This window comes from Drosophila santomea, chromosome 3R, assembly GCF_016746245.2.
Source record: "Drosophila santomea strain STO CAGO 1482 chromosome 3R, Prin_Dsan_1.1, whole genome shotgun sequence".
NCBI lineage: Eukaryota > Metazoa > Arthropoda > Insecta > Diptera > Drosophilidae > Drosophila > Drosophila santomea.
This window is the reverse complement of record NC_053019.2, coordinates 6,871,796-6,894,381: the sequence shown is the minus strand read 5'-3', so window position 1 is coordinate 6,894,381 and position 22,586 is coordinate 6,871,796. Positions and strand designations below refer to the sequence as shown.

Below are 22,586 nucleotides of genomic sequence, written 5' to 3'. Positions count from 1 at the left end.
TCCTATCCACTGGTTTTTGGAGCACACCAGCAGTATCGAGTGTGGCAAGTTTGCAGCATAATTAAGGCGCAGACACGCCTCCGGCAAGAAACCCTAATGGCATTTGCATGTGAGGCACGCACACTGACAGGACACCTCTTAGCATCTCCAGAACCCTGAGGTCACACAGAAATAACATCGAATGTTAAGAGGACTTCTATACACGAAAACAACATGCTCTTAAATCAATTACCTGTAGGTTAAGATTTTTTAAAAGTAATGCAAAGATACAGCTGTGGTAAATTAAATTCAATATAGAGCTTTTCTTATTTAGTTTTAGCTCTTGCGCGTTTAAAATGTACATAAATGGAAGCACTAATTTATAGTTACTTGAATGAAAGATGGTCGGTAAAAATACTAGGATATATAACGGGTGTTTTTTTTAGAGGTATAGAACTTTAAATTGCAATAAAACAACGATGGATTATTCGATTGACATGAATTTTATTGACATGAAAGATAATCTTGTGGCATTACATTTTAAATATGATTTCTGGCATATGACCGCCACGGCTGGCTCGGATGTAGTCCAATCTGGACGTCCAATTTGCAATGACTTTTTCCAACATATTTGGCCGTATATCGGCAATAACACGGCGAATGTTGTCTTCCAAATGGTTTAGCGTTTGTGGCTTATCCGCATAGACCAATGACTTTACATAGCCCCACAAAAAGTAGTCTAGCGGTGTTAAATCACAAGATCTTGGAGGCCAATTCACAGGTCCAAAACGTGAAATTAGGCGGTCACCAAACGTGTCTTTCAATAAATCGATTGTGGCACGAGCTGTGTGACACGTTGCGCCGTCTTGTTGGAACCACAGCTCCTGGACATTATGGTCGTTCAATTCAGGAATGAAAAAGTTAGTAATCATGGCTCTATACCGATCACCATTGACTGTAACGTTCTGGCCATCATCGTTTTTGAAGAAGTACGGACCAATGATTCCACCAGCCCATACAGCGCACCAAACAGTCAGTTTTTCTGGATGTAACGGTGTTTCGACATACACTTGAGGATTAGCTTCACTCCAAATGCGGCAGTTTTGTTTGTTGACGTAGCCATTCAACCAGAAGTGCGCTTCATCGCTAAACAAAATTCGCTTATGAAAATCGGGAACAACAGCAATCTCGTTTTGGGCCCATTCGACGAATCTACGCCTTGCTTGATGATCGTTTGGTTTCAATTCTTGCACGAGTTGGATTTTGTAAGCACGCAAACCAAGATCCTTCCGCAAAATCTTCCATAAAGTGGATGGACACAGATCCAATTCCTGTGCTCGATGGCGGATGGACTCATTCGGGTCTTCCTCAATGCTACGCTCTACAGCAGCAATAGCTTCTTCTGTACGCACCGTACGGCGTCTCTGGGGATGCGAGTTATCAATAAGAGTAAACGCGGTGCGAAAACGGTCCATGGTTAATCGAATTAACTGCTCTGATGGACGATTTTGTCGACGATAAAATGGACGTAGTGCGCGATACGTATTCCGCACAGAACCATTATTTTCGAAATAAAATTGCACTATTTGCAAGCGTTGTTCAGGCGTGAGTCTATTCATGACGAATTGCCAAACCAAACTGAGAATAAATCACTTGACAGCTGTTAAATCGGTCGCCATCTTGAACAGTAATGCCAACTTAAAGTTCTATACCTCTAAAAAAAACACCCGTTACTATATATATTCCCCAATGGGAATAATCTGATTATGTCAGATAGTTAGTCCAATTAGTTGGCTGTGTATAAAAGTCCAGTGCACTTAGCCTTCCAATCATCTAACTGGAAACGCCGGTGATGTCAGTGCCGAGAGTGATGCTATTATATGTGGCACGCACTGAATCAGCCAGCAAAAAGGATAAATATTTAACGCAGCCACGGCAAAATTCAGCTTTTCCGATGGCAAGTGCAGCTGCTTATTATTTATGCCTCCCCAAAGACCTGGAAAATAAACAAAAATGTGGGGAGTGGCATAGATATTCTCGCACAGTGGCTGCGGCGAACCAGAAACCCCAATCCGTATCCGTATCCAAGTTTCTCCTAACCAGAAAATAAAAGAACAAGCTTGGCCTGATTTTCGAAACGATTTGAATGTTTTCTTCTCCCCAGGACATTTTATTATTTTTGGTTTTCCCATATGTGTGTGCGAAAGGTCTTTGTCCCGGGCATGTGTGTTTACCTTTTGTATCATATTTTGCGGAGCACCGTTTTATGAGTTCAAGTTTTTAAGAAGCTTTCAAATTCAACTTGACACATTGATGGCAAATTGGGACATCTTCGGTCCCTGTATTTCCAAGCGCGAAAATACGTTTTATAAAGCAAATTTATATTAATGCCATTCGACAAATGCCTCAGTAAGGCTCTCAAAATAAACACACCGCATTCAGTTCATTAAAACAGCCTTCGTAAAGAAAACAAGTAGCAGTGTCCGCTTTATCTTGTAATTACAGAGTCATGTTAACGAATCTTTCGGTGTGGATGCAATTTAAATATTCAATTATTTTGCCAAAATTGCAATTTTCCTTTCGGGCCTAAGTGCGTTTGTGTGTAGCACGGGCACATAAATAGTTAAAGTCTTGCTGGCCAAATAAAATATTACAAAGGAAAATATGTACGTATAGTGGCAAGAAATGCCTGGTGTCTGGAGGTGATTATGCAATCTAATAACAGGGCACTAACACAATCTATACCCTAACCCACGTGGTTGCCACGTGCGAAAGAATATGTGGAGTGGGATACTGGCAGGTCAAACACTGGCTGGCAGTCTCATTAACCGCAACAGCAGCTGGAGCAGCCGCAATGCATTATAAATTTAGCTGGCTCGCACACATGGGCTTTGCCCAGGCGAACAAGTTTCTTCATTTACTCCATTATTCAATAATAAATGATAGAATAGCAGTGTCTGCGGAATACTGGCGAAGTGCAAAAAGCTTTAGGCCTTGGGGTCTATGAGATGGGTATTCGGAAACAAAGGAGCATTTATTCATATTTAATGCTTACTTAATGAAATTATAAATCGAAGATTAAGATGATTAACCTCCACATTTACAATAAGTCTTTAAAGCTGTTTAATAACAATATTCATTAACCCAATGAACAATACATTTATGCTGAATTTGAATCTGCTTGGAATAATTTTGGGTTGGCAATATTCTTTGGAAGTATTCTTATTCTTATAATTGGCTCCACTGTATGTAACGAAAATCGTCAACGGTAAAGGCAAATTTAGAGAGCGCACTTAGGGCCGAAACCAAGTCTTGCCTAGACACTTTGCTAAATCTTAGGCTGAAGAGCTGGGCCGCATTTTCAACAGCCGTAATGAGAAAGTATAGATGCATATAATAATACCCAGCGTATGCTGTGGAAATTCTCCCAAGTTAACCGCACTCAGGAAGCACTTTTGTCTGGCTGTGGCTTTCCATTCAGCATTATCTGCTAGACTCCGCCTTGTAATTTCCACCTAGGCGACTTTCACTGCTGCTGACGGTGGGCAAAGTGGCGGGCATGCATGAAATGCGTTTGTCTGATTTGCATTCTGGCATCGGCATCAGGACCAGCAGCATAAAGTCCTTGTGGCTGTGTACTGAATCTACCCCAGCAGCTGCCTCTGTCAAATATTTGGCCTTACTGTGGTAATGTGGCTTTGTGGCCAACTTGGAAGTAATTCAATTAATATTTTACCTTTTACCGTTTTGCTGCACATTCAATTTAACATTCACATACCTGAAAGTAGAAGCAATAAGCTGTTGTTACAAGTGCTGCACTGACGTGGTTACCAATTGTCATATAAGAAATGTGAAAACTAGCATACTTAACAGATGTATATAATATATAAAGAAGCTAAGAGCTCAGTTGAAAATGAGATTTAGTTAGAATTACATATTTTCTAAAAGCCCTTACTACACTTCTTGAAAAACCGAGGAGAAGTCAAGGAAATGCCCCCTGGGGAGGAGTGGTAAGTATGACAAAGTTTCGTAAATTTCAAGCCAAAAACTGAACTCAATAGCACGGTCAACGAGTCGTATAATTAACGTTATGCCAGAGCGAGAAAGTACCACTTACTAAGCCGGCGGAAAAGTCTGTGGAAAGCGGGCGGAAAACTAAAGACAAAGTCAAACACTTGTCACAGTTTCGACTGGAGGTGGGGAGCTCTGAAACTTAAACAGTTGCACTTTTCCGGGGGGCGTGGCCCCCGAGGCACCTCCTATTTTCTCTGTGTGTGGGTGTGTGTGGGTGTACTTCAGTCATTAACTGAATGGCAGCCCGACAAAACCGCCGCCAGAATTCATCGCAGCACATAAAACGCACCACAGGCACAGAGTGAATGACCCAGGATGGTTTGGAGTGGCCTGTCGCAGCTTTTGTCTTAAATTGGCTAATAAACTGCCATCTGCCGGAGAAAGGGGCAGTGAAAAGTGCTGGTCGTGTGACGTTATGCGGTTGGCAATTTGAAATGCTTGCGGCTTCATTAAGCGTCCATAGCATGAGCGCAAGAAATTGAAATGTTTGGCTGTCATCAAGTCATCCAGTGTGAACTCTAAGCTAACCCCCAAAAATAAATTTCTTTTAATATGCACAAGGCACATTGAGCCGTAATACGAAATCTGAAGTCAAGAATTCCATTAAAATTGTAAAATAAATTATTCATTTTTCAAAGCAATCTTATGAGTATTTTACCTTGTTATTAATTGTCAAATTTCACTCTAATAAAAGATAAAAATTGTTTGTTCTCATAATTGAATTTTTAAATGTTGAATTTTTGTATTATTATTTTTATCTATGTTTGAGATTGTATTTGTTGTATATTAGTTTAATTATTGTGTAACATTCATTCTTTCGACTGGATATTTAAACCATAGTTTAACCTCTTCTAGATAATTACAAAGACTTAATAATAAACTTCTACTCTGTTTTATTTTGGTGTATTACAGCTTGACTCTTTTGTGTTAAGATCGCCAATAATGAAATTATTTGCGGCAAAGCAGTACATCCTTATTAAAATTATAACTTGTTTTATTGTAAATAATACCCCCTAAGACTAATAGCGCCAGTCAGAACTAAAACGATTGACCAATCACGTAATTAAATCTATAGACGTCGTATTAATTACTGTGACTTCTTGATGGACGGGTAGGTAGTAGGTATTCATAAGCACAATTCCAATACATTTGCATTACAAATTTGGGCTGGTTCTGAGTAAATGTCTTAATTAAAATACAGTCAGCACTAGTGTTGTGCCATTAAATAACCCTAAGAAGGCAACGAGATGTATAAATAAATTTGGGAAAAGTATTCACATAAAAGCTGAAGCGCCCGATTTTATGCCATAGGGTGCAAAGTGGGTCGGATTAGTGGGCTGGGGAGCGGGATTTCAGTCTAAACACATTCAACTTTGTTGCGGTTTAAGTGCCCTCCGTTCAGAGTTGGCTCATAAAATGTGTGACCCACTGTTTGCCTGGTCGTTTGCTTTGTTTTATGGGTGCTCCGGCTTTGGATTCGACGCTTTTGGCCTCGCTGCTTATTGTCAAAGTTTCCGGCTGCAGCAAGTAGTGCGTAAAATTTCAATGCGAAATCAAGAAGTTGAGCCATAAAATTCTAAAATTATTGGCACAATTGAAGTTGAGCTTCGAAAATATATTTCTATATTCGCTTATATGTATATCGAGTCCCTGGCCCGATTTGTGGGCCCAAGGCTTAATCGATTTCATTCGTTTCATTTCAATGGCTAAGTTAAACATTCTTATTCAAAATGGTATTCTTTCACAGTTTTCAACATGTTTAGAAGAGATGACATGCTTTGCGTGTAGCCGCACCTATTGTTAGAAGCACAGCTCTAAAAATTTTCTTCAATAAGACTTTACTAGGCTATCCATATTAAGTTGAGCGAAACTAAAAGCCTACTGTTAATTAATGGGAGAAAGAGCAGCCAGAGTGTAAAGAAATGTCTTTCTCGCAAACAACGCGCTTTTCTCATCCTTTGCCAAGTTCTGGCTGCAAACATAGGAGATCCCCTTGGCGTTTAGCATTCACCGCCTGCTTGGCAGTGGGCTGCTGCTGAGGGGCCGTCTTCTTGGCCAACTTGTGCTGCAGCAACTTTGACAAACTCATTAACTCATTATCTGTGCAAGAAGTTGACACAACGCTCGAACAAGTTTGCAGGCGACAGAGCAAACGGCATCGTCGTCATCGGGCGTCGGGAGTCGGGAGTCGGGCGTCGGCCAGCACAAACGGCAGTTTTCCCATCCGCATTTAATTAGTTATCATTTACATGACGGACAATGCAAGAAGAGCTTGGAATTGCAATCGAGTTGGGGGCGGGTGGACGTGGATATATCGCATCGCCCGCATCTGGGATCCACGTCCTACGCCTCATTGAGCACCTTAATTGATGCTAATTGATTGTGCAGGGTCTGTTTGTCTTCCGACTCAGATTTACGACTGGACAAAATTAAATAAAGCAAATTACTGCGCGCCCAAAAGTATGCCGAACAAAATGTGCTGGCTGAGGGTGTCCTGCGTGTCCTTCGCAGTCGCATCCGGCAGGGCTGTTAGCCGTTATCGCATTTGCAATGGCGGCTGGTCAACAGATTTTTTATTTCATTTTCGGAGGCTTACAAAATAAATTGGACTACGCATTCACAGATACCGTGCAGTGCGGCGGACGGCAAACAATTCCAGTACGAGTTTTATTTAATTTTGGTTGATTTCGGTGTAAAACCCTTTTGGCAAATCCGCCACATCCCATCTATGGGAGAGATTCCTTTGTTGTGCGGCCATATTCAAATAACTGCGCCACACGACTTGTGCGGCAAATTTATGTTGCTTCAATAACAATTTCAACACAAAAACAGCAATCGTTGGTGCTTTCAAATGGCATGTTGAGTGTATTAAATTGCCATTTATTTGATTTTTGTTTTCGCCGTTGGCCCCTTTGTGTCCCACTTTTTACTGCTGCCGCCCTTACATTTGCATTCCCTCTGCTTCATATTGCCCGGATTTTTTGTTTTTGCTGTAGCATATTTTTGGGAAACATTTAAATAATGTTTATATTTGTACGCCATGGATTTGTATTGTTGTGTGATAGCTGTCTAAGGTTTCAACAGTGTGCGCGTGGCAGGGATTCGAAATAATTCATGCTGTTGTGATGGGGGATTTTACTTGGGTTGAGCAGGAAATCGTGACAAAGAAATCCGAATGATTTCCTGCACTTATAAACATTCTCCTAAATAATTAGAAAATTAAAATACTCAAGCCATTTTTATAGATATTTCAAAAAAAGTTGAATCAGTGCGAACAGGTGGTAATCTTTATATCTAATATAATGATTTTGCCTTAAACAAATGAAAGAAAAGAAATATGGAATCGGTATTACTCAAAAGGGTTTCTCATCTATCTCGAGGAGATTTTCGGTAACTGCTTAAAATTTTCTATGGATTTTCTTTAAGCCCGAAAGAAATATCATTACATTCGAGATTTCAGTTCACTTTCCTCAGCTTTCGTAGAGATTTCATGATTTTTTAATGTTCACCTTTTTTGGTACAATATTACTGTGTGCTTTTCGAGGGTCAAGCAGGCGAATTGACTTGACTTTTATGGCGGTCGTAAAAGAGACTTTAATGTGTTTTATGTCCCTTGCCAAAATGCGAAAGCAAACTTCTGCTGTCCTTCACATAAATCGCCTTGAAACACAGCCGGAAAGTCCGATGGAATCATGCGTGAGCGCACATCAAATGAGCAACAAACGATGTTTTCTACTTTTGGAATTTATGCCAGGACTTCACGGCATGTGTGTGGCCGGGGATAGACCAGGCCTTGGGCATTGGCTTCTTCGCATCCAAATCAAGTTGTCAAGTCGGAAACACTAGGACTGTGTGGCAGGCACGCATTCAAATGAGCTGGCATAAATCCTCGCCGCTAGCCAAATATTGATCGACCGACGTGCTTGAGGTACAAACCCCCTCCAGCCTTCCAGGAAGTCGGCTCGCAGCGTTAGTTTGTCGCCCTCGCCTCTGCTGACAATCTGTCAGGTGCCACTTAACATAAAGGTGGGGTAAGCCGAATAGAGGCGAATGCGGATGCGGATGCGAATGGTGTTTACCTTTGCCTTTCAGCATGCACGCAAATCCCCCGAAGCAATCAATTTGTTTTTATTGAATTTGGCCCAGCTAGCCAGCACTTCGGTAACGCCTGTTTGGCGAGGGCATTTATTTTGAGTACGCATGACGAAGCTCACAGCTCACTGATGCACAGAAAACGATTTTGGACCCGACGGCTAAGAATATAAGAATAATAAGATAATAAGATCGATTTTTACAGTTAAGCTCGACTTTACAGTTAAACATATAAAAATGGAAGCTCCCTTTTAATCATATACAAATGTTTTACTTTTAATAATTAAATTTAACACTAATGCACAAAGAAAAACTTTTATTTTGTTAGAAGCTCAGAATTATTATGTTACAATCAGAAAACCCAATAATTTTGTATATGGTTTCTTAAAAGAAAAGTATAGTCCCTCCATTTTCTGTTTTTTTTTTTTTTGTGTGCAGCAGCTTAAGACTTACTACCGCCTGCATCGTATCCTGCCGGGCTACCTGGCGTATGAGTGACGTATGGCCAAGCATTTGTTATGGCTCAGCCATCGCCTGAGTGTGTGTGAGTGTGTCTCTGTGTGGGTGCCAGTAAGTGTCCGTTAGTTTGCTCTTCCTGCCATCCATGTAACATTTTTTATTGCTCGCTTCCTGCTGGTCGGTCAGGGCAATCTCGGGTGTCTGTCCGTGTGAGCTGGCTGTCAAAACTTATACTGCTCAAATTTCGAGCACAACAGTAACGTTAAGTATAGGTCGCCGTCTGGCCTGGAGAGTCCTGGGATAGCTGTTGATGTGTGTGACTGATCCGTAAGAACAGTTCTTTTAGCGGACTTTGAGTTTTTCTGATATAACCACACCATTCATTTACAATGTTAACGATGAAGAAAGTATAAACATTAATTTACAAAGCTGCTGACTAAAGCCAAAACAGGGGTTCATTCCAAGTGAAAAACGCTACTTTAAATATTCCTGTGCACATAGACAAACCCAGTTCCTAATACTGAGTGTTTCCAAATCTATATCGTGAATCAAACACATCCTTCTTGTTCCATCCCCACTTTTGGGTTGCCCATTGTTCGCCGTGTTTGTTTTTCGTTGCTCCTGCTCTTTTGGACCATTTTTCAAATTGATGTCTATCGCTTTGGCTCCTTTTCAAAGTTTTTGGCATTTTACATGTGCTAACCAACAAAGCTTCGCCCGGGGATCGAAGGGAATATTTGGGACGAATTGTTTCTGTGGACTACTGAGTGGTGGATGTGGCTTGAGTGCTGGCTTTGCCGTTGATTGTTATCTGGTGGTTCTTCTAGAAAGAGCAAACCGTACAAGTGCCACGAATCAAAACCATGTTGATAGTGGTCCTTTTCTCTTCGAATTGTTATTTTTATAAAAGGGTGTTTACTGCGCTTTCTCCCACACCGTTCATGTAATGCGATCTAGAAATAAACAATTTTGTATCACGCAATGCAGCTCTCATTTTTAATCAGTGTCATTCAACTAAAACTTGATTATTATTGATTGCTTGCCATTTAGTCGAAATTCAATTTGTGAATTCAATTTCGCATGGCTATCAATTGTGCAAGTCCAACCCTGACCTGAACAACTAAATCAGTTTTGTGTGCAAATTGATTTCAAATATTATTTTAAGTGGGACAAATTTTGGGTCTAAAGTGATTACATTTTATTTGCCCTCAAAGACCAATGGGAAATGTTTATTTTCAGTTACTGCTAAAAGTTCGCACGTCCTAATAATGCCTTCGTTGCGAACTCGTGTTTTATTTTTTTACACATATTAGTACATCATTATCATTAGTAATAATATTATGTTATAAATATTCAGAAACCTATATTGTTTCTTAGGCGGGAAAAAAATATATTTTAATTTCATTAAATGGATGAAAAAAATGCAACTATAAAAGTGAAATGAACCAAGAAAGCGAAATGTTTTTAAAGCCATTGATTTTTTTTCACACATGGAAGATACACACCAAGTTTTATGAAATCTACCAAGCCCAAGAGGAAAAATACAAAAAAGGGAAATATTCTAAGGGTAGGCGTGAGCTGGCTTAAATTATATTGTGTTGAGGGTCGCGTACAATTTGTATTTAGGCGGTTCCTTTAGCCTGTCCTCCCCTTTCGTCCTGCCTGCTTCCCAGTCTTGCAATTATTATAAAATGGCGCACAGCATCAAGGACAATGGCGGCAGAAGGAAGAAATGTGGCGCGCTCCTTGGAGACTCATTTTCAAGTACTGGGTCGCTCAAGTGGGTCAGCCCAAGTGGTTTAGGAAAGTGGAGGTTGTGGGCCGGCAGTTCAAGGATTTTATTGTTGCCAGCATGTAATTGAATGCAATAAAATTACGCAGCCTCTCAGTTTTCTTACTGTGCGACTATTTGTATGCAGAATTTAATTGCGTTGGTTGTCTCCGTGCCGCTTAAGTTTTAGTTTGCTGGCATTTTCCGAACAGAGTTGCATAAAAAAATACAAGGTTTTGAATTATTTAACGTCTATGAAAAAGGACTGTCTTAAAATATATTTAAATTATAAAATGATGTAAATTATTTCTAAGAAGAGATGATGAGTTGTAAAATTCCCATTTCATTGTTTTGAAGCGCCGTATAAAAGATTTTCCTTAATGACATAGAGGACAAATCGATTCACTTCTGCTTATAAGCTATTATTTTAATTTCATTCAAACATTCACCCTGACCTACGACTTCAGTAGTTTTGCTCTCATCCAAAAAGCTAAAACAACATATTGCTCCACACATGTGCCAAGTAAGTAAACAAAATCCAATCTCATGTTTATATAATTTTCACTTTTACTCCTTCACTTTTTTCCCATTTGTTTTTTTGTTTGTATTATCTTTCAATTTTCTCCTCCACTCACAACTTAATTCACATGCCAGACTGTTCAACTGACCAGTAACTGAGCCACAGTGCCCATTCAGAACTCAATCAACAACGGACTGACCCATATTTTATGGGAAATTTTCGGGCTGGTCCCAAGTAAAAATACAGCTCAACAGCCTGGGCCGCAAAATAAACTGCTAAATAAAAAATGTGTATATATGTTTCCCTATACCTCCTCGCAGTTGTCTGCTTAGGTCTGCCTGCAATTTAGGCTTATCACTCTGGTTCCAGACCATTGCGTATTAAAAACATTTTTGCTACGCCAATAAAAAGACGAAACAAATTTTGCATAATTCGGGTCATAAAAATGAGTCCAAAGGAAAGTTGTTGTTGTGTTGACATTCCAGTCGGACAGAAATCTAGGCAATGGGGTTAGGAAAGCGCGTACAACTTTCTAGACTGGAAAAGGTAATTTACCATTTCCCTATGGCCGTTGCTAAACACATAAATGAAAAAATATTTAGTTAATTATGTAATATAAAAAAAATGGTTTTAAAATATACCTGCTTGGATAGTTAAAACTCAAAACTTTAAAAACCAGGTGTGCCTTTAACTTGGTTTTTAACTTGGTTTTTATTATGTTTTCTAGAGATTTTCCTTTCTCTGTACACGCTGTTCATGTGCAAAGTCAGCCCAGTTATGCTGCCTGCTTTTTGAAAGCCCCGAGAAATGGGTTTTTTTTTATTGCGCACATAAAATGACCGGGCCAGACAGCATGGGAAGTTGCACGAGGAGAATTTATTTAGGGTCTCGGAAAAATCACCCATGGTGCTGACAGACGCCTGATGCTGTGAATTTGCTCAGAGACATCTACTCAAGCCTCCAAGCGGTCATTTGTCAGATGAAAAACCATCGCACAAACTATGTATATTGTTTGTCATTAACAAGGTCACCAGAAAAGGCGGCACAGGCCGTGCAAAAACGTGAGTGGAAGGGCGAAAACTAAACTTGCTTTGATGACCTAAAGCTGTTACTCACACTCTAAAAAAATATGGCTCCAAATGTAGTCACCGTTTTGTTCATACAACGTTTTTGTGTATATAATTATACACAATAAAATAAATATAACTGTACAGGACCTTATTTAAATTATAACAATATTCAATTAGAGGAATTCTTTAGTGAAAACATGCTTTTACTAATTTAAAAATATTACCAAATTATACAAATTTTTATGTTTGTAATTCAGGTGGATATGAGATCATGTGGTACTATTTTGCTCAGCACCAAGATCTCTTTGAGGGTGCGCTGAAAGTGTTAAGTGGGGTGTGCAAACCAACCTGACCCACAGCGCCTGACATTAATTTTGTTTTCATAACTTGGTGCAGCAGTTACAACCAACATACATCGGAGGGTCCCTGAGTAACCCGGCTTCTCCTCAGCATCGCAGTTGCTGGCTGGAAAATGAAGACACTTTGTTGCACTGGTGGCGTTTCCTCTGTCGCCTCCTCGTTTTTTCCTTTTCGGGGTTTTTCTTTCAACCAAAGCGTGGGCTTGATTGACATGCTGTCTGCCTGCCGCTTTTCCCCGTTTTTCTGCAACGTTTTTCCCACTGCTTTTTGTTTTGGCCAGATGGCCATGGCAAAAAAATAAACACATAAAGCAAACACGACACCAAGTGCAAAAACAAATTAGCACAGTTCTCGGCTGGCTGTTGATGCTGTGATGCATTTTTGACAATGAACATCAGATGTCAGCCAGTGTGTTCTGGTCACAATGGGACAATCAGTCAGCAAGTCAAGGTTTGGCAAAAGAAGGAGGATACAGAAAAACTGTCCCTTTAAAAGTGGTTGTGTAGGATAGGACAAAAGAAAAAAACCGCTTATGACGATAAATACTCATTTAAATGTTCGAAATAAAAATACTTCAAGAATTCTTCTGATTTTATGTATCATAGTATAAGCAAAACGGTAACTTTACAAATGTTATGTTTCTTGCTAAAAATCGAACTATTTTAATACAAGCTTAATTATACCCGTTACCCGTTCATTGAATGTATGTAACAGGCAAAATAAAGCGTTTCCGACCATATAAAGTATATATATTCTAGCCGAGTCGATCTGGACATGTCCGTCTGTCCGTTTGTCTGTCCGCATGAATGTAGAGATCTCAGAAACTATAACATCTAAAAAGTGCAGATTAGTCATGCAAATTCCAGAGACATACCAGGCAATACGCAGTACAAGTTTGTTAACCGATGTTGCCATTTTTTAATTTTGTTGTTAGTTTTCTCCGTAAATTTTTATCCGTTTTCCAAATAACTTTTATCAAATTTATCAAACAATATTTAATATTATCACGAAACGTGTTTCACATAAGTTATCTTTTTTGAAACCAAATTTTAATTTTAGTACCTGACACCAGTTTTAGCTTCCATTTCAATTGAATGTGACCCAAGTTGTTAGACAAATTATGCAATGCATGCAGCCACAGAAAAAAGGACACTTCAAAGCCAGTCAACCAACTAACAAACCAACCCAGAAACCAGTTCATACACACACTGTTCGCATTACGTTTAATTTATTTAAAGCTGGCATTTTCACACTCCAACGCTCGCCGGCGCTCTTCTTCTGAAGCCGTAAAATGGAGCAACGCTCTGGCATTGGACTTTGTTTGTGTATTGTTGGTTATTTGCATAAAAATCACGCATACGACGCGTTGCACGCCGACCCTCGCTCACCAAAGAAGCCTTAAGCTCGTTGTGCAGTGATTTCAAGGTTAGCAGGCGCCCAAAAAGAGTGCTCTGAAAACAGAAAAGTTTTTGCAGTAATTATGGAGATTCGTGTGCAACAATGGCGGATTAAAAATTATTGCTGCACACACTGCGAGTCGTTGGTTTTGTTCTGCCAATGTCATTGTCGCCGAATGATGCACCACAAAAGTTTCATTTCCCTTCATGTGCACTCGCATTGTTTGGCATTGCACTGAAATGGGCATTAATAGTCTCCGTAGTCGGTTCCGTATTTTTCTGATTTTTCCCGCTTTCCTCGCAGTTTTGTTTTTCAATTTCTCCCATTCAGTTGATGACTCTGGCATTGTTGCCGAAACAGAGCGTCTAGGACCGGGTTTATTTTCAATTAATCAAGTCCTGAGTATCAGACTCATAATGGATCCCATTTGAAGGTTCCCTTGCTGCGATGTGAATGGCTCTTGAATACGGAAAGCGGTGAATGAATGATTAAATACAGCACTGTGTGCCACGAAAAAAGTAGTTAACTATTGACAGAGACGGCGAATGGAATATTAATTGCCAGTCGCGGTCCTCTTTCTTCAGCCACCATATTTCTTGTGCCCTCTGTTTTGTTTCCTTCCGTTGTCAACGCCATTGTCTTGTAATAAACAAGTTCGGAACAGGGGTGGTCCGGATCCTGGCCCATAATATTGGCAGGGCAACATAATAAACATAAATCAAGTGCGCTGGCATTGTACTCGGTTTTACTGGATGATTTGATATTGGTCGGCCTGCGATTCCGATTCGGTTGGCTCACACAAACAGAAAGCTGAATGCGAAACTCAAGTAGTTCCAATACAGGACATTTGATAATAGAGCAACTAAGAATAATATATATTATTTAACAAGATAGGTTAAAAAATAATAGTGTATACCATTAAATAACAAGTTTAAAATTTGATTGCTTCTCTATTGTTATATTTTTTATTATTTTCAAGTGGAGTAATATTATTATGTATATTACAGACGTTTTAAAACATGAAATCATGGCATTTGTGCATGTATAATATTTGTAATAGAAAATTTATTCCCAGAAAGATTGACAAACTTCCGATTCTCATTTCTCTGTGCATTCCGGTATTGGGCCATTTATCTTAGACGGTTTCATTGCCCGACCAGGCTGCCACACATGCATATCATACTCGTCATCGTTTTTATTATCGCCAACCAAGTGAAACAAAAGAAATACCGTTCCTCCTTCGGCTCCATAAGTAAGCCAGGCCAAGTAGAAAAACAATTCTGACTCTAATGAAAGTTATGGGTGCGGCCAGCGTGTGAAGTTTATGTCTTACACTGCGTGGCACGAGCAGATTTCACTGTTTTCTTCGGCTTGGCTAATAGATATTTATCTGGGATTTTGTGGGTTCATTTATATCTTGCGCTGAGGGGAATTGATTTTCCCACAGAAAAGTAAATAGCCCAAGTTGTCGTGAATTTTACGTAATTACTCAAGTATTCCCCATCCAGAGCGTTACATCACACACTTTTCTAAATGAGTTGAAATCAGTCTGTAAACATATGTATAAGTCATCACATTAGGCCTTTTCCCTCTTTCATTATTACTCCAAAGACTTTGCCTGTGTCTAACACAATTTTCATATTTTTATGATATTAACTCGTCGTCGTGTCACTTAAAACCTCAACGTAAATACCAAAAATACCCTCGGCATTCTGGCAGGCATTTCCAAATTAAAATTTTCTATGTAGAAGCCAGTGAGAAAATAACAAATTTCAGCTTGTGATGAGGAGGGTTTTCATTTGAAAAAAGAACTCATACGAGCGTGAGTGATGCTGTTGTCTTTAGACAAGTGACACTCGTCTCAAAATGGCACTCTTTTAAAACATTTATGAGACGGAAAGCTGAGAGAAATGGGAAAAGGGGTTGCTCCAGGCAGAATGTTTTTCATTGCGCACCCTATTTCATAGCAGGCGGTCTCAAAAATTGCCAGCAAATCATGGAAAAGAGTTGACTGGCATGTCTGAAACAAATACGTGTTTCGGAATGTATTTCGAAAAGGTGTGACTCTGTAATTGAGTCAAAAAATCACTCGTGAAAGTATGTCTTACAGACGTATTTATTTAAACGTCTCTTAATAATGAAGTTGAAACATTCTTGACAGCTTAAAATAAATTACTTTTGTTTTGTTTTCTACATTTCTTTTTTTTTGGGCCCAGTTTAAAAATAGACTTGGCAGCATGTTGCAAAAAAACAACTTTCAAAAATACATTTTTTCAGTGTAAGTCGTGAAAGTCCTTGAAGGCAGTTCAAGACACGCAATGACTTAAATTGGAGCTGGCAGAAAGGAGGCATTGATATTTTATGGTTTTTCGGCGGATTTGACAAAAAGCTTCACTTTCCTGGCGCTTTACGAGTGCCATGGGCGACGATTATTCCCTCGACAACTTGTCAGAAATTTAAAACGTATCCACGCAGAGGGCTAATGTGGCATATTTTTAATGTATGCAAATTAAATTTACCGCTCACATTTAAATCAATATTTGTCAGATCTTCTGCTGCGCTTTTTAAATATACGTATTTCTGTATAGATGTCTTTTTTTAATTATAATTGAAAGTTCAGCCACAGATAAATTATCATGTGCTCCAGAGAAAAAAGAATTGCTATTTAATTGCTGCCACAATAAAAATTTATATTCGCCTTGGTCCTCGGAATGGGAAAATAAAAAGTCAAAGGAATGCTGCGGGATCAGAAATGGAAAGATATAATTGCAACAAAGACTTAAACTGTTCTGTTTAATGTAAAGTTTAAATAATAATTAATTGTGAAGCCTGGTAAAGCCTCCAAAATTATTAAATCAAAGCTCATAAGCTAGTATATGTTAAGCTTTTCTTTGCATTACAAACCAAGCCAATCCATAGGGGCGATCGATTCATTAGTACAAGTATCTCTTTGGTAATCCATTTGTTAAATTTTATTCATGGAAAAAACCTTGAATATGCAAAACCATCAAACAAACGTAAGGCCATTAAAAGGAACCACCAGAAAGAGGCCAAAATAAATCCTTAATTAATTTTCGATTTTATCAATCGAAAAAAGAGAATTCGGTTTCATTGCAGCTGGTGTATGTCCTCATAAACTTGGGATACATTTGCACCCATATGGCTCTTTGCTAGTCTGCCAATCGCTGGGTGTAATAACTGCAGAATAAATTCAACCCAGAACGGGCAGTAAAAACAATTAATTGGGCAGCAGCATCAGCATTCATTCCATTATGGATGTCAGCAGTCAGCGCAAAAACTGCAAAGATGATGGCCAAGGTGGGTTAAAAAACGGGGTAAAAAGGGGCTCCGGGCGTCCTTGTTGTCATTGTTGTTGCATAAATAAATGTTGCTGGCATACACGGTATTTTTATTTTGCCTTCAGTGAATGCATTCGATTCACGGCAGGGTCTCTCGTTCACCTGTTCAGCCTGCCATGCAAATGCCACGCCCCTTATGTGAGTTATGGGCGTGGGTGGCGTATGATTAATATTCAATTACATGGCGGATCGTCCTGCTCCCCGAAAAACTATGCATGCGACAGGAGCCCCCTCGCAGAAGTTTGCTTCACTTCTTTGCCTTCGCTGGAAAACTTTGCTAATTGCCCCCATCAAGAAAATGAAAGGAAACCAAAGCAAAACCAAACAATATAATGAATGTCCGGAAGAACCAGAGTCGATTTCATCAAACTTTACATTCGGTGCTGTTTTCTTTCCCCTCGCTTCAGATTTTCCTATTTTTCTGCTAGACAATGTGTGCCTCCATATTATTTAATTATGCCGTGCTGAAACGAGAAATGAAGCTCTGGAGGTTAACGTATTCGCGAAAAGCAGTGGTGTGAAAGTACATTCCTCTTATCACGCAGTGCGTTGAAAATTAGCTTGAAGCGAAAAGAATTTTTATTAGCATAATTATAAACCAATTTTGATGCCAAGCCATACATAAGAAAGAAATTATGCAAACAAGAAGTTGAGGTAAAGTTTTTGGGAAAATTTTGTAAATAATTCGCAGCTTTTAAAATGGATTCACAGAAATTTAAAAATTTGTTTTGGGTATCGGTATTTCTAATTTAATAAATTATATATTGTTATACAGAAAATATGTTACGGTGTTAGTCTCCTAATACAGGAGCATGATTTATAGCAATTTTCTCATGTGTATTTATTAAGCTAACACATATCTTTCGTATCCTTATATGTACAAATAATACTACACAGCTTAAAAAATAAAAAAATATTTTTTTTTTGTTAAATCGTTATCAAAACGAAATAATCAATTTTATCAAAACAAATTGTGTAAATACATATCTACGCTGGAAAGCTACAACACTTTAAATAAAAATTCGAAACATTTAAGTAGTAAGTTTGAATTGAGGCCCATTTGGTCTACTTTAATTTACTTTTTCCCGAGTATTATTCAAATAACTTCAATTGCGGTCTGAGTTGGTATTCCGATTGCGTGTAGTTTTGGCATTCGCCAGCCGCATATATATCAAACTCTTGCCATTTGACAAGGCCAATGTCCATGATTTATGGCTGCTATTATTTTATGTTTAGCTGCACGGATTCGTGACATATTATTACTGCAATTGCCAGGCAACATTGGGGTCTACGAATAATTTTCTTATCGGCACAGTTTACCCAGCACTTGCTGGAAACTGAAAATGAATTTAGCCAGCCGCTCTCGAATCACTCACTTTATTATTACCCAAGTAAATATCAACGCTTCGTCTGCTTGAAGTAAAACATAATGTTTGCCTGGTGCGGCTTTTAGTTGTTTAATGTGTTTCGCTGGGCATCAAAAATTAATTGCCATTTTACGAAAACAATATATTTTTTTGCGCATTTGTTAAACTTTTCAGAGTACACTATAATTTTAATGACAGATGCAATTATTTGTTTACTATACGCATATCCAATTCAACTCGATGTGGAGGAAATTAATTAATCATTCTGCTGGAGTTGCCATTTAATAAACCTTATTCATATTTTACGTCGTTGGTTACCAAAAAGTTGGTAACCTTTCATTGGCGCAGCATATTTGATTATGTTTGCGATTGGTTAAAGTTTTATTTGCTTTTTTAATGCGGCAGGAGAATAAAATGTTATAGTTTTCCGCCTGCATAATAATCAACTGATATAATAGTTCTCGATTTTTTTTATTTTATTTGAGCTTCCCCAATTGATTCATGCCCAATTCATTAACCCATATGTGTCGTATGAGTGCCTAATGTATCGCACATTCGCTTGAAAAGCGCATCGACTGAGCGTTTATTAATTTATGCATTTAAACCATGCCCGATTGCACATCACCAGCCCATCACCACGGCATAGCCTGCGCCAAATTTTGCATATTAATTGCTCATTAATTGTTGATTAGCTTTCAAGTGCCGCAACGTGGCCGCTCTGCCAAGCCCCTGGTAATCCTTAGAGTTCAGACTCAAGTATACGCCGAACTTATCCGAGGCAGCTCGGCATTAGTGCGACAAAATGTGGTAATCAATCAAAAAGGGGAAGGGCCCCTCCGCAGCCCGGGCGGAGTTCTTTCCACGGGCGCAAATACTTGCAATTAGGCATTATTAATCACAGCGACTAAGCACCAGCACCAGGAGCTATCGGATATAGCTTCGGAATTACCCAGGGCTATGCATGAAGTGAGCACTTCCGGTAAAGGCAAATAATTACATTGGTCATCGCCGTTGGTGGTGGGCCCTGCGCTAATGTGCTAGTATTATTTTCTCATCAAAATTAATATTTAATTAAAAGTCAAGTGCGGGGGCTGGGTGAACACGCGCCAAGAAAAGTTAATTTCCTTTTGGGAAATCCAAATCCACCATGATATTCATTTTTGTTTTGCCAACTTAATGAAGTTTGGGATGAAAAATAACTACACAGCTGAATAATGCTGCAGCAAATTAAATTTAAATTACAGAGGGTAAATATTACTTTTCTATTTTACATTTCACATTTATGGCAATGTTTTTTTGTATTCTCTGCGATGTTACTTATTGTTTTCGATTAAAGAATGATTCATTTTGAAATATCGTTCATTAAACGTAATATATAATTTGATGAAATTCTTCATTGTTAGTTATAATAACGGAAAATTCACGTTCATTGAATAAATTATTCAATTTTTCTAATGAGTTTGTTGTTCTGTTCTAGCATAATTAATTAGAAGAATTAATTATTAAACTGAACCTTATTAAAATAAAATTATAAGTAAAAAATTAATTAAGTATAAAATTACTTAAAATTATAAGTCCTTAACATTTTTGTTCTCTATGTGCCATTCCATTAAGAATCGTAAACACTTAAGATAGAAAACAGGAGTGCAATGATAACTCCGATTTTCAAGTGTCCCCGTTGTTTCACAAGCTCGCTGAGTGCAAGGATAAATGGAAAATGAATGAGCAATTGCATTCGCAGCAACGGAATATCATGTTCGAAATCCGAGTCCAAAAAAAGTCTGCCTGAAATGCAAATACACAAAGCGACAAGCAGCAAACAATTGAACTCTAATGACTGACAGAGTTCATTGTCAGGTCGCGGATCAGAATCCGATTTATGGACTAATTGCGCTGCTCATGTCAAATGCTCAACTCGAGTGTGTGGGGTCGATTGTCTGTTCGTATGTATGACAGAGAACAAGGGCAATCGAATAAAGAAAGGCGCCAATCGGGCAGAATATTCGTGGCCAAAACACTTGACTTGTGCGTGCCCGCAAGTCGACAACTAATCAATCAGTGGAAGAAGCCCTCATGGTCCATGTGATTTCTCGCTTTTTTTTCGAGGTACATCGTATGATGGATTAGATCGGTCTGAAGTTTGATTTTCGGTTTTTTTTCGACACCAAACACTTTTATCGCCTGCAAAAGCCCATTTCAAGTTTAATCTCGCGTGGCGAAGTGACCAAAGAACGCAGTGAGTTTCGTTTAATTATGACTTGATTTATGACTCAATTACCGTTTAATAGTCCAGACCGGATCCTAGTGCCTTGCTTTGATTTGCAAATTGTGCGTACTTTCTCCGGAATGGCTTTTCTTTCTCGTCACACTTCACTGGAGAATTTAATTTTCTTTAATATTTCTTTCTGCGGTATATGCTTTTCACTTTTTCTGCCTTTGGGCTGCCATTTGGCTGAACTCTTATTTATATTTTGCTGCCGGGGCAAGTTGGCGCCTCACACACACGCACACTTGAGCTCAGCCACACACACTGGCACAACAACTTAAATTTTTGCTTGGCTCTTTGCGAATTCCGTCGTTGCCCGCTGCCTTTTATCTTCGTTATATTTTCTCGAGTAGGTCAGAAGAAGTTGATATATCCGTTGCCTACTTATCTGGGCGTTGTTTTCGGTCGCTCCTTGTCAATGCAACAACTTCAATACGCACACAGCCACACATAACAGCCAAATCGCACACTCACACACACTCGCTGGGTGGTATTTTTGAGAACGATTTTTGGGAATAGGCGCGACGCGCTCGGTTCGTTTTGAAAGCGCTTGGACGGTCGCCCGATTACCGCTACCAAACAACACAAATATCGAACGTGAACTGACATGGAAATTCGCTATTTCAGCCAGCCAAAAAGAGGCCCTGGCCACAGGATGCCTTTCGTTCCTCTCGGCCAACTTCGCTCGGGCGTAGCCGATTCAAAAGCACTGACAACTGCAGCGCCAAACGGGCGTGCGACAAACTAATCCAGAGAGCTCGGAAAATTTTAGGGATCGGGCGCATGGCATTTGCAGGCTTTTTGGAGCGAAAAGTCCCAAGAGAAACTTACTCCTTTTAAAGGGGAAAGCTTTTCGATAGGGGGAAATCTCCCCTTTTTGTAGTACTTCGAAAAAATTTAGCTCTCTTAACTTGTTGCTAACGAACATCAGTTCGTGGATAAAGTACAGTCAAATATTTTTAAGCTAGAGGAAGGAAAAAATATAACTGAAATAAGTTTGAAAATACATTCAAAAATTATTATTATGACTGTCTTATGATAATTTAGAGTTCAAATTGCCAGTTAATAAAGCTACAGGTGTGTAATTTTGGTTTCGGTAAGCGTCAAACCACTCCAACATATTGATAATAATTATTTAAAGGGCCGAAGAAAAGTTAGTGTATGTACCGTTTCTCAATTTAAATGTTAAGTTGTCGCTCCCCTAAATACGTCAGTGAGCTGAATGAATTGTCGCGGGCCGAGCAGTAAGATCCCCATTTCGAAGCTAAGTCATTGTTTTAACGTACTTGACTTTGCGGGATAGCATCTTTCTTAAAATGTATTTACTAACGCATGTCGTTGTATTCGTTTTCACAAGCTATTACAATCTAACAAATTTGTGCTTTTTTACTGTTGATTGAAAACATAAGATGCAATCAGAGATAGGAAGATCTAATTTTAAGCTGAATTGATTAAGCTTTCATTCTGCATACTGGTTGTAATATTCTTCGCCATTGACGTAATATGGACCGTTTCGTTATAAAGATAAACAAACAAATTAAAACAAATTATTAAACAAATTTGTTCTTACATATGTGTAGATATGAGCAAATGATTATGGTAAAATGAGACCGTATTTGTTATAGGATAAGACCGATTCTTCTTAAAATGTGAGTGTAAGAACAGCGGTATTACAAATCCGTTCCTAAAATTATACCATAATTTCTTATAATGATACCGTTACTAGATTCGTTAAAAAGTAGTTAACAGGCAGAAGGAAGCGTTTCCGGCCAAATAAAGTATATACATATATACTTGATCAGGATCAATAGCCGGGTCGATCTGGCCATGTCCGTCTGTCCGTCGGTACGAACGGATGCAGCATGCATATT

The 22,586-nt window shown here is 38.9% G+C and overlaps 1 protein-coding gene across 1 annotated transcript in view; it reads right to left on the bottom strand.

The window, feature by feature from the left end:
* Positions 1-21,293, bottom strand: part of LOC120454387 (neuroligin-3) — a 69,237-nt gene extending 47,944 nt beyond the window's left edge. The window contains exon 1 of the mRNA XM_039639636.1: positions 20,728-21,293. The gene's annotated coding sequence lies outside the window, so the exon portion shown is untranslated. The remainder of the gene's footprint in view (positions 1-20,727) is intronic.
* Positions 21,294-22,586: the final 1,293 nt, after the last annotated feature.